Source organism: Dermacentor andersoni, chromosome 1, assembly GCF_023375885.2.
Source record: "Dermacentor andersoni chromosome 1, qqDerAnde1_hic_scaffold, whole genome shotgun sequence".
Taxonomy (NCBI): domain Eukaryota; kingdom Metazoa; phylum Arthropoda; class Arachnida; order Ixodida; family Ixodidae; genus Dermacentor; species Dermacentor andersoni.
Window position 1 is genome coordinate 357125653 of NC_092814.1, and position 10440 is coordinate 357136092.

The window sequence follows — 10440 nt, forward strand, 5'->3', positions numbered from 1 at the left end:
CTCCAGGCATTGCAAGGGAAGCCATTATGTGCTGCGCGGAATTATTTTTTTTCGCCCAGTCTTGCTTCAAAGTACTGATAGCGTATTTGCACTTGAACATTATTTTTGTTTTCTTATATATTTTTTTACTTGATAGTGAGTTACCATGCTTTCAAAATTTATTTTGATTCGTTTTTAGTTTGCTTGCTTTTAATACGTCACGCTTAAGTGTGGCGCATCATGTCTTACAACATTTCCTTATTTTCCGCATGTAAAATAACGAAATGTTAATAACGGAGAAAATATATTTCTACGTTAGTAAGTATTTTTAGTAATTTTCATCATTTATAACGCCTTAGTTCATACACTGCAAGTGAAGTGGTAACGTGCTGTCGACTGATACCATAGCTAAATTTACATATCGCTAATTTAAAAAAAAAAATTATTCTTAGTGTTTGACTTTCAGTCGGCCGGATGGTAAACCATTTTGAAAAGACAAATGAGGAAGGAGCAAAATGGAAAAAAAAGAAGCATCCGTACGAGCCTGCCAGGATTCGAACCTGGAATCTTCTGATCCGTAGTCAGACGCGTTATCCGTTGCGCCACAGGCCCCGAACGGAAGCAAGCTGGTAAGCGGCGCTGTCAACAGTTCTATTAACGGGCAGTGTTTTCACGAGTGATCCATCGCGGTGAGGAGGAGGAGGAGGAGGAGGAGGAGGAGGAGGAACGAACTTTTATTGTGCGAAACGGCGAGAATCTGTTAGTTCTTCGCTCTCCCAGTCTAGAAAGCCGTAGGCTGCGGCAGGTGACCAGTCCAGGAGACTTCGATAATCCTCGTTTTCTTGATAGCTTGTGGCGATTCTGACGCTTCACCTCGAGTGCTTTTCTCGCGGTGTGGGCACACCAACACCACGTTTAGGAAGGGTGTCCGGTGTATCACAGAATCGGCATAAGTATAACAATTGTATGCATGGGGTGAATCCGGTGCATGATAATTCCATGGACATATGTATCCTTTTGTAGTCCGAGGAGGCTGGTGATTTCTTCCTTGCCTAATTCTGGATGTTGTAGTGGATATTGTCTTCTTTCGAATGGGTAGTGTCGCAATATTGCGGCGTACTTGATGGGAGTGTCCTCCACCCTCGTCGCTTCCCGGAGCCCACGCGGCAGCAAATCACGGCTGCAAGCTTATGCTGTCGGGCGACGGTGATAGCTTTTTCTTGGCGTTGTGTCCAATGCAACCGGCCTTTCGCCAGCTAGTGTAGCCAATCGGAATCCATTGAAAGTGATATGCCCGAAAGTAGTGGATCCTGCAGAATGCAGCCCCAGTGGGAATGCAGTCATTGTGTACTCGAGTATGACGGAGGCATTGTGGTTATTCCAGAAAGCTCAATTTACCATTACAACACGCCGCGGCGGCCGCATTCTGATGCGGGCGGAATGCAAGCACGCTCGTGTGCTTAGATTTAAATGCATCTTGAGGAACCGTACGTGGTCAAAATTATTCCGGAGTGCCCCACAAGGGCGCGCCTCATAATCATGTGGTGGCGGTATTAGCACACAAAACCACAAAATGTAATTACATTATTTACTTTCATTCTCTCGATGTCCAATGTAAGAGTTTTGAAGCACATAAACACCCCGCCCTTCCCGCAGCTAAGGCCTATTACTCTAAAAAAATAAGAAATTGTTCCCCTGTCTATTTGAGACTGTCATGTCTTAGTTTGCGCCCGTTTCATTCCGTCATAAATGAAGCTCCGTGCACGAATTCGAACAGGTAGCCCTTCACGAACACTGACAGCGCCATTTTCTGCTCACAGCTCACAGACTCTAATGTTCGTGCTCGCCTTAGTGTGGTATTTGCGAATTTATCTATTCATAGCGAATTGCACGGATGAAACTGTGGTCAAATGCAAAGAAAAAAATTACCGACGATTACGTTACTTCCTAATGCGAAATTTGAGCGCAGCAAATAAGCTGTTTCACCTTTTCGATAGATTGAGGCAAAGAAATCGAGCAACACATGTATGCGCTATCACAGAATTTTTTTTTATTTTTCACACGTATTCCTTTAACAAAGACTCCACTAACAGTTCTTGACAGTCATGAAGGAAGCTTTGTGGTCGGAGAAATAGACTGATATATGTTCGACTTGGTACACCAGCGGCAATTTCGGCTCGGGCGGTGCACATATACAGATCCGCCGCCACCGATCTGGCTCTCTGATTGCCACCGCACAGGGGTTGCATTGGAGGAGGAGCGAAGAAAGGAATTAAGTTCGAGCCGGCGCTTTGACAACCGGAGACTCGCAGGAAGAGGAGGGAGGGGGGCGGCGTGTACACCCAGCGGCAAACGATGGGGGCAGAAGCGCGCGCAGCAAGCGGACAACACGATAAAGGGAGGAGGGAAGAGATAGCAGCGACTGACTGATGCCGCTGACGCCGATAGTGAGTCAACCCCAGCTGCGGAGTTGGTTTCAGGGACAACGCCGCCGATGCCGACACAAACAATATGATACCCTCGCTTCCGCAGCGCTAAGAACCAGGTCTAGCCGTGGGAAGGTGGTCACGTATTCGTCGACGTGCCGGGGCCTACGTGAAATAACCGGCGCGTCGGCAACTGAAGAGCACCCTATCCGCCACACAAGAACAGGGGGGGGGGACACCCTTTCCTCCTCTTTCTGCATGGCGGCGACGGTGTTCTATGCAGTCACGTTATCTTGACTCTCTAGCGGCGTCAGCGGCATCCAGCGGTATCAGTCGGTCGCTGCTAGCGCTGGGGGGATGAAAGGGGGGCGGAGCTGGTTACGAGGCCGACGACAACGCCGACGACGACGCGAAACCCAGGAACGGACGCCAAAGAGCTGCGCTCTAAAAAGACGCGGAAGTCGTCGCAGGTCTCCGCGCACAGCAGAACGGATGCCCATGTTCGAGTGCGGCTGGTATCAGGCATAACCGTGCAGGAAACGGAGGCGACCGAATGCCCGACGCCTCCGCCACGCATGTGGGACCCGCTATCTCCCGATCACGTCCCGGTCATTTTGGCAACGACGACACACCTGCTGTCTTCGCCCGCTTCACCACGCTAGGTGCTCCGTGTGCACGCCTTCGATGGGGCCCGAATAGATCTGTACAGCTTGCCGCAGCGTAGAAAGTTCGGCTCCTTGCACGGCGATCCCTTTCTTAGCCGCAGTGGGGTCTGACGTGCGGGGAAGGCATAGGAGTATAGGTACGCCTTTTTCGCCGGCGTTGATCGAAGCAGGACAGGGACTCGTTCTGGCTGCGACAACCAGTTTTGCGCGCGTATTAGCGGTTCGCTGACCTCGCATAAAACAAGCGCCACCAAAACGGTTAGATGCACGTCGATCGAGAGCATCTGGACCGGACCGCATTGCGTTGCGTAGGTGGCTGCACTTCCATAGCGAGTCTGCTTGCGCAGGGATTACCGGTCGGCAGGCATTGTCGAGATTGCTCTTCTCCCTCCTCCTCCCCAGGCGTTCCTCATGGCGCCAGTGTTAAAGAAATGGCACTATAGAGGGAGAAATGTGGTTTGTGGACGAGAGTTTCTTGGTTGGAAAAGTGCCTTGCACGGCAGCCAACTTTGATTTCGAAAACGATTTAATGCACCCTTTTCTGCCAATGGAAAAATAAGTGGCGTCTTCTTTAATCGTACGCAGCATTAAAAAAAAAAAAACTGGCAGTTTCGCCCGAATGCGAAGGATTCACACTGACGTTCAGCAACGTGCTCGAGCTCCTCGCACGGGGTTCTAGCTATACGCAGAGGCGACATGGGACCGGGCAGCACGCGAGGCAATGGCTACTCCAACGGTGCGCGAGACGCGGTGGGGAACGCCAACAACGGCATTGCCGGCGTCGCAACAAATGCTTAATGTCCCGTGTCCACCCCTCCCCTCCTCTCAGCAGGTTAACTGTAGAACTGTGGCACCCATTCGACCAGCGCCGGAGGTGATTTTATTACCAGTAGTGCCTTGTGCAGGGCAAATTCTGACTCAGTTTTTTCTTATCAATGATTTAATCGCGATTAATTGGGAGCAACAACCGGAAAGATATTGTCCTGCTGCATGCCATTCCGTGAAGCACTGCATATGACGCTCACCACCCTCGTTCGACTAAGATTCTAAGTCGACTAAGTCCTTTTCGAGAACTAATAAGCAAACGTGATGCGTGTCAGCGGCCTTCTCAGTTCTAGTCGGTAGAGAGAGGAATCATTCCCATCTAATTATTGAAATAATTGCACAGACGGGTCTCTCGGCAAGCTTTCTTCCTTTTCTTTTTCTTTTTTCTTTTTGCGTATTTGTAGGAGGGTGTGTCGGAGAGTGTCTTTCAAGGCAGTCAACGCTCGAATATTTAGCAAACTGTTTGTTGGACCAACTGAGCATTCTTACCCGTGGTAATAACCCTACTACATGACTAAAGAAAGCCTAAAATAAAACGGCAAGGAGCATTTCAAGATATCATGTGGCGGACATTCAACGTGTCACCTCGTTTACAGAACAAGCTGGGCTCGTGAGAAAGCACTGACGGGAGTGCGGCAATATCCCTATACGATGTACTATAGTTCCCATGATTAGCTCACTCTGGACGTCAGGGTATTAGTGAGCACATGTAGAAAACGCAGCTTCGATTGTCGTCTGTTTTCCGTGCGCACGACCGCATGCTTGTGGTTGTAAAGGTATGAGTAGATAGGACTACCACGGTCAAGTATGGGCACTTGGGCCAACAAACAACTTGCGAAATATACAGACGCCCCGTACGGGCACTGAGCACATTCTTGTTCTAGCAACTGCTTGCTCATGTTTTTCAAAGCTGGTGCACATCATTTGTTAGCGAGAACTCTGTACTCCCCTTTTACAGAAGTGTTGAACAGCTTGAACGACGCACGTTTCGCCGTCCAAACTGTTCCAACACTTCTGTGATAGTGGAGCGCAAAGTTATTGCTAATATATTTTACTAGTTGTTTAAGTCATTGCAAATGTGTGGAAAATGTATATTGAAGCTAAAATATTTTCGACCCCAGACTACCAGAATGAAGCATTGTTCCCATTTAATATAGCTTCACCTTTACCGTAGTCAGACCCTGCACACCCCACTACTAGATCTGCATGGGTTGGGTGGTGGTAAAGACTATTGCATGGCAACAATGCATTCGTTCTCGGCGTTCATGTGTCGGGTGTGGGAGCACTGTCACAACAGGAATGTTTTTGAGTAATTTTCGGAAAACCATCGCGCTCCCCTCCTTCCCTGATTGTCTGACACGCGGCAGACACATACTGAGCACTTCTTTTATTTCGTAAACAAGGGAGTCATGACCTGAACCAAGGAGAGCGAAAAGCAGCATGAATAGAGCGAGTCGGCATGTATTTATCAATACGTGACAATATCTTATTTTTGAAAATTGCCCAGTTCACATCGACACTCCGACGTAACGATTCCGATATTGACAGTTTTGAGTGAAAATTTCAGGTAGAGCAATAATGGCGCCATAACTTGCTTTGGTATAATTTCAAATTATTTTTGTTGAAGACATTCATTGCTTCGACTGAAGAGAACAAATATAGTGTATCACACGGTGGTCACTTAACCCTTCTAAATAATGAACAGAAGGCACTAAGTCAGGATTATTAGGCATAAAATCCAAAGTACCTGTTACGATTTGTCTCACCCATTATGTGCTGGATAAGATGGCTACTCGCTGTGGCTGTTGCCCCTTCTTAAATACCTAAATAATATACATCCTAAAAGTCATAAAAATACACAGCACAACAGCAGTAGAGGAGAAGCTGACACAACTTTGTTTCTTACAGCAATGTAAACTAATCTCTGATATAACAGACAAATTTTCTTTTATTAGACGAAAAATACACCACCCTTTTCAGTGCAGGAGCCGGGGGACGAGGGGAACACTGGCAGGTGACACCAAAAAACATCCTTATTCCCTCTCCCCAAAGCCCATTATATACCTGGCGCTTTCTGTGGATTGTAGTACCACCTTATGACCATTTGCTGCAAGGCATACATGTGGTTACCTCTACATCCCTCGTTTCCACGTTTTATGGGGCAGTTCCCTAGAATGCAAAACGATACAGAGTTCGGCGAGTTGGTACTGTAACATATTCTTGGGTTGTAGCGCGAAGTGACACAGACAGAGACTAGAAGCAGACAGGACGAGCGCTCGTCCTGTCTGCTTCTAGTCTCTGTCTATGTCACTTCGCGCTGCAATTCAAGAATAGGTCCCTAGAAGCTCAACCGTTGCGGTGGACTTTCACTATACGACTACCGCAAGTCTCTGTCAACATTTTCTGCGGCGTTACTTCTGGCTGCGTTGAATCTTCTCGAGGTGCAGGCTGCATGATCTCGGGAGGGGCAGGTGGAGAGGCTGCCAGTTGAGCTGGGGTCGCTCCCAATGAATGAAGTACCAGGTGTCCACGGTTACGCTGAAGGACGCCTCTGGAGGTTTGAACAAGGTAGGACCGTGGACGCTGAGCCTGTGAGAGTACTTCACCATTGCAGCACGTATCGGTGATCCATACGTAGCCTCTGGGACGCAGGGGGGCCAGCAGACTTGAAGCATGATGGCGATTGTAGGTCATCGCTTGCCATACCGCGTGGCATGGTAATCATGACACTAGTTTATTCGGCAAGCTCGGGAGACTGTAATTCTCTTCCTATCGGGACTTGAGCCGTTGAAATGCTGTTGGGACTGGGCGAGGTAGGGATCAGGGCCATTGAAGAGCACGTCCTTCACCGTGCGCACCACGCACTCTGCTTCACCATTGCTGGCGGGGTACCTCCTGCTGCTGGTCTCGTGACACTAGCCGAATGACCGCGCAGACTCTGCGAATTGGTTTGATGCAAATTGTGGTCGGCGTTCGGTCTGGACAATGTCTGCTATGCCTAAATGCGCAATGCTGCTCTTGATTGCCGAGATGACTGTTGATGCGGTTGTGGACCCTACAGAGACTACTTCGGGAGACCTGGAATAATAATCAACAATCAGGATGTAATCGCGCCCTTAAAGTTGAAACAGATCGATGCCAATGTGCTGACATGGCCTGTCGGGCATAACCGTTGGCAACATCTCGAGTCTCGGCGCATATGGCACACAGGGTCAACATATGCTCAACATGCATGTTATAGCTGGGCCACCAAACAGACTCCCTGGCCCATTCTCGGCTGCGGCGCATTCCCCGATGTCCTTCGTGCAAGCGGGCGAAACTGCCCTGGCGTAAAGCTGAAGAAATGACAAGTCGTCAGTCCAGCCAAAGGATGCTGTCGCATATGCTCAATCTGTCCCTATCCTTCCGAAATTGAGCGGTCTTCAGAGGCAGCCTATTTTTGTCTGGCCATCTTTTCATGCAGCACGTCATGACCACAGAGCTGACTCCATCTTGGGCTTGGTGTATGCGGACACCTTCCAGCCGTCTTGCTACAAGAGGCGGTAATTCCTTGAACACTTCACTGACAAACAACTCCAGAGTGTCTACCCTAACCGTCACAAAGGCCTGACATAGACAAGAGCTTGAGCACTCGCCCGGGTCTTTGGCGAAGACACATCGGACGCACCAACCCTATACACCGACGTGGCCCGGTACCCATAGGCGGGCCCTGTCCATAGTCGTACAAGATAACAGACTCTGTGGAGGCTTCGGCCTCGATCATCCGTGTGGACAGTGGCGCGGTGCAGGAGGCCTCTGTCACCCTGGCCGTGATACACGCTTCAACCATACGGGAACCAGACCTATCAATCACAGCGGTCACTGATTCGGAAACCGCCTGCAGGACTTGGGCAAATTATTTGGCGACACCTTACACACAAAGTATCCTTACATCATTACAACCCACAGCCTTACGCAGGGTGCGTATCGCCTGGACACTCATACACGCCTCTCTCCATGGTAAAGAATGAATGAAGCTTTATTTCCCATTGAACAAAGCAGGAGAGGGAGGAAAAAGCCGCAGAGAGACAGCTTGAGAATGCGCTAAATCAGTAGACCGAGAGGCCGCTAACTGGGCGCCATTGGAAGAGCAATCCAAACCAGACGACGCACCGACAGAATCACTGAACTGCACTGAAACGCTAACACACTACATACTTAGTAGGAGACACTGCTCCCCACCACTATACCATTTCCATAAAGGAGAAGATTCTGTCGCGTGGCGATAATTACAAACAAATTCATTCCCTTCTTTACCTTCACCTCCTCCACTCCACACAATATCCCTCATACTATGACCAAGGATGGAAGTGGCCAAGGAAGCTATGGAGCAGCTCTGGGAGCAGAGAAGTTGGCGCATTGGAGCAGGTTTCGCGCAGGAATCGTTTCTTTTGGAGCAAAATATATGCGTTTTGGAGCATACTAGGTAAGGCCGAACATTAGTGAAGTACAGACAAATCAAGTAAAGATGTTCTGTATTTGACCTTGCAGAACACTATTAGGTTCCGATAAATCAGTTCTGCGGAAGCACTCGAGGTGGAGAAACGTTCACTAAAGGAAAAAAAAAAAATGTGACACACACGGCAAAGGAAACCTAGCTTCGTTCCTCGGAAATCACTATTAAGTTACATACCGGACATGGCAACTAAATGGGGCCAAGAAAAAAAAACGAGGGTATTTACGCGAACAGCCCCCACTGCACGTCGCTAGGCTTTTGTTAATACAAGCAACTAATATTTAAGCTTAATTAGCTAACATTTATTACCTCACTCATTGGACAAAAATATTGGATAATGCAAATCCTAGGTTGGCTTTAAATCCAATTATCGCTTACGTTTCGACATCCTCCACAGCTTATTTCACCGAGATCTTGCCGGTTAAGTAAGTTCATAAAGTTAGCTAATCAGTATTTCTTGTTCATTGTACGCGAATACATCTGACTGTGACAACCATGAACGATACACATCAACATACAGTGAACGCTGTTCGCGTAATGTCCTCAGTTATTTTTTCAATTCTTGGTGACATTCTTTTGCCATAGAAGATTACCACAGAATAAATGCGAAGGTATTTTGTTCGTCATTGCATGTTTCCCAGTATTCCACATGGCTTGTCGAGAAGAAAATGAACCTGTGACATTTATGAAAGGAATAAATTGAAAAAAAGTGTTTAGTGGCTTTCCTACCAGCATCACCGACCAATATTTTGCACAAGCTCGGATATTAGAGCTCCCTTAGAGTAATTTCAAAACGGTGACCGTGGTTTTGAATAACAAACTTCCGGACTGGGTCTGTGGAAGTCGCGTCCTGAACACGATTGCCACGAACTCAATTTCTGTCGTTCGCGTATTCTTCGAACTTTTACGGCCGTCATTTGGCCATAGACTTGAACCTGTTTTACTTCTTCGGTTTTGCAGAATATAGAGTACCCTGAGTGAAAATTTGAGTGACGAGTGCAGTTGACGTTGCATATTTTGGTCAAGAAGTTTCGAAAAAGCAAGCAGCTCATTTGTCAGCAAGCCGTACTACGATCCTGTGGTGCAGGGGCGAAATGTATTTTAGCGTTACACGCATGGTGTTAGCCTTAATCGATGCAGATTTACAAATAGGGAGCGCAAACCAGCCCTAACATATGTAACGACAGATCACACGACATATTCCCTCAGCAAAAACTGCGGCGTTCTTTCCCGACTGCCCCATTTAAATAGAACCAGTTCAAATCATCTTTAGATGGTCCGAATATTACGCAAACGCGTAAGACATATTTAAAGCGTTCGTAATGCGTTGTATCCAAAGGAGTTTCGTTTTCCTGCGGCCAAGTTACAAGGCGCCTCCAAAAACACCCACACTTCAAGGACGCCAACGTTGTAACGGATTGATTTAGCTCGGCTTGTGGGGCTAAATGCTCGCCAACACACGGCTGTACGGTTTGTCACTGAACACGAACATCCCGCAAAATTTCTCGACTTCATTCGAAGTCAATGTTTAGGCGCACGCAAATTCGCGCAGCTCAGTGGTTTGCGCAAGATGGAACAATTGGCGCACCACTTCCATCCCTGTGTGGCCTACATTGTATCACTGCACATGGGAATGCCCGCACCCTCTGGGCTACCATCACATTCCTTTATCCTCACCTTTCTCCCGAGATACTGCACTGACCACCTCAGACCGGCCGGAGCAGCGAAGGTGTATACAGCGGGCACGCGGTGCGGCGCGAGCCCCCCCCCCCAATGGGGCCCTTCCACTCTATACGAGGAAGGCGTGTCACCCCAAAAAGAATAAACCTTTGTCTCTCTCGCTCTCTCTCTGTGCCTCCTCGCGCAGTCTTCAGGAACACTGATGGGACGGCAGGCGCATATGGCTAAGTCGTTTTTCATCGTCGCTCCTCATTCTGTTTTTCTTACCTGCGTTCTCCCCTTACCTTTTACTCCAATGGGAAGTAGCAGGCCTGGGACATGATACTCCGGCCAAGCTCTTCGCTTTACCTCTCATTAAACATTCGCCTCT

General features: G+C 48.3%; 1 non-coding gene across 1 annotated transcript; it reads right to left on the minus strand.

Moving 5' to 3' along the window:
• Positions 1 to 518: 518 nt before the first annotated feature.
• Positions 519 to 591, minus strand: TRNAR-ACG (transfer RNA arginine (anticodon ACG)). The gene has a single exon. It is a non-coding gene; the product is annotated as a tRNA-Arg (tRNA).
• Between the last annotated feature and the right edge of the window lie 9849 nt (positions 592 to 10440).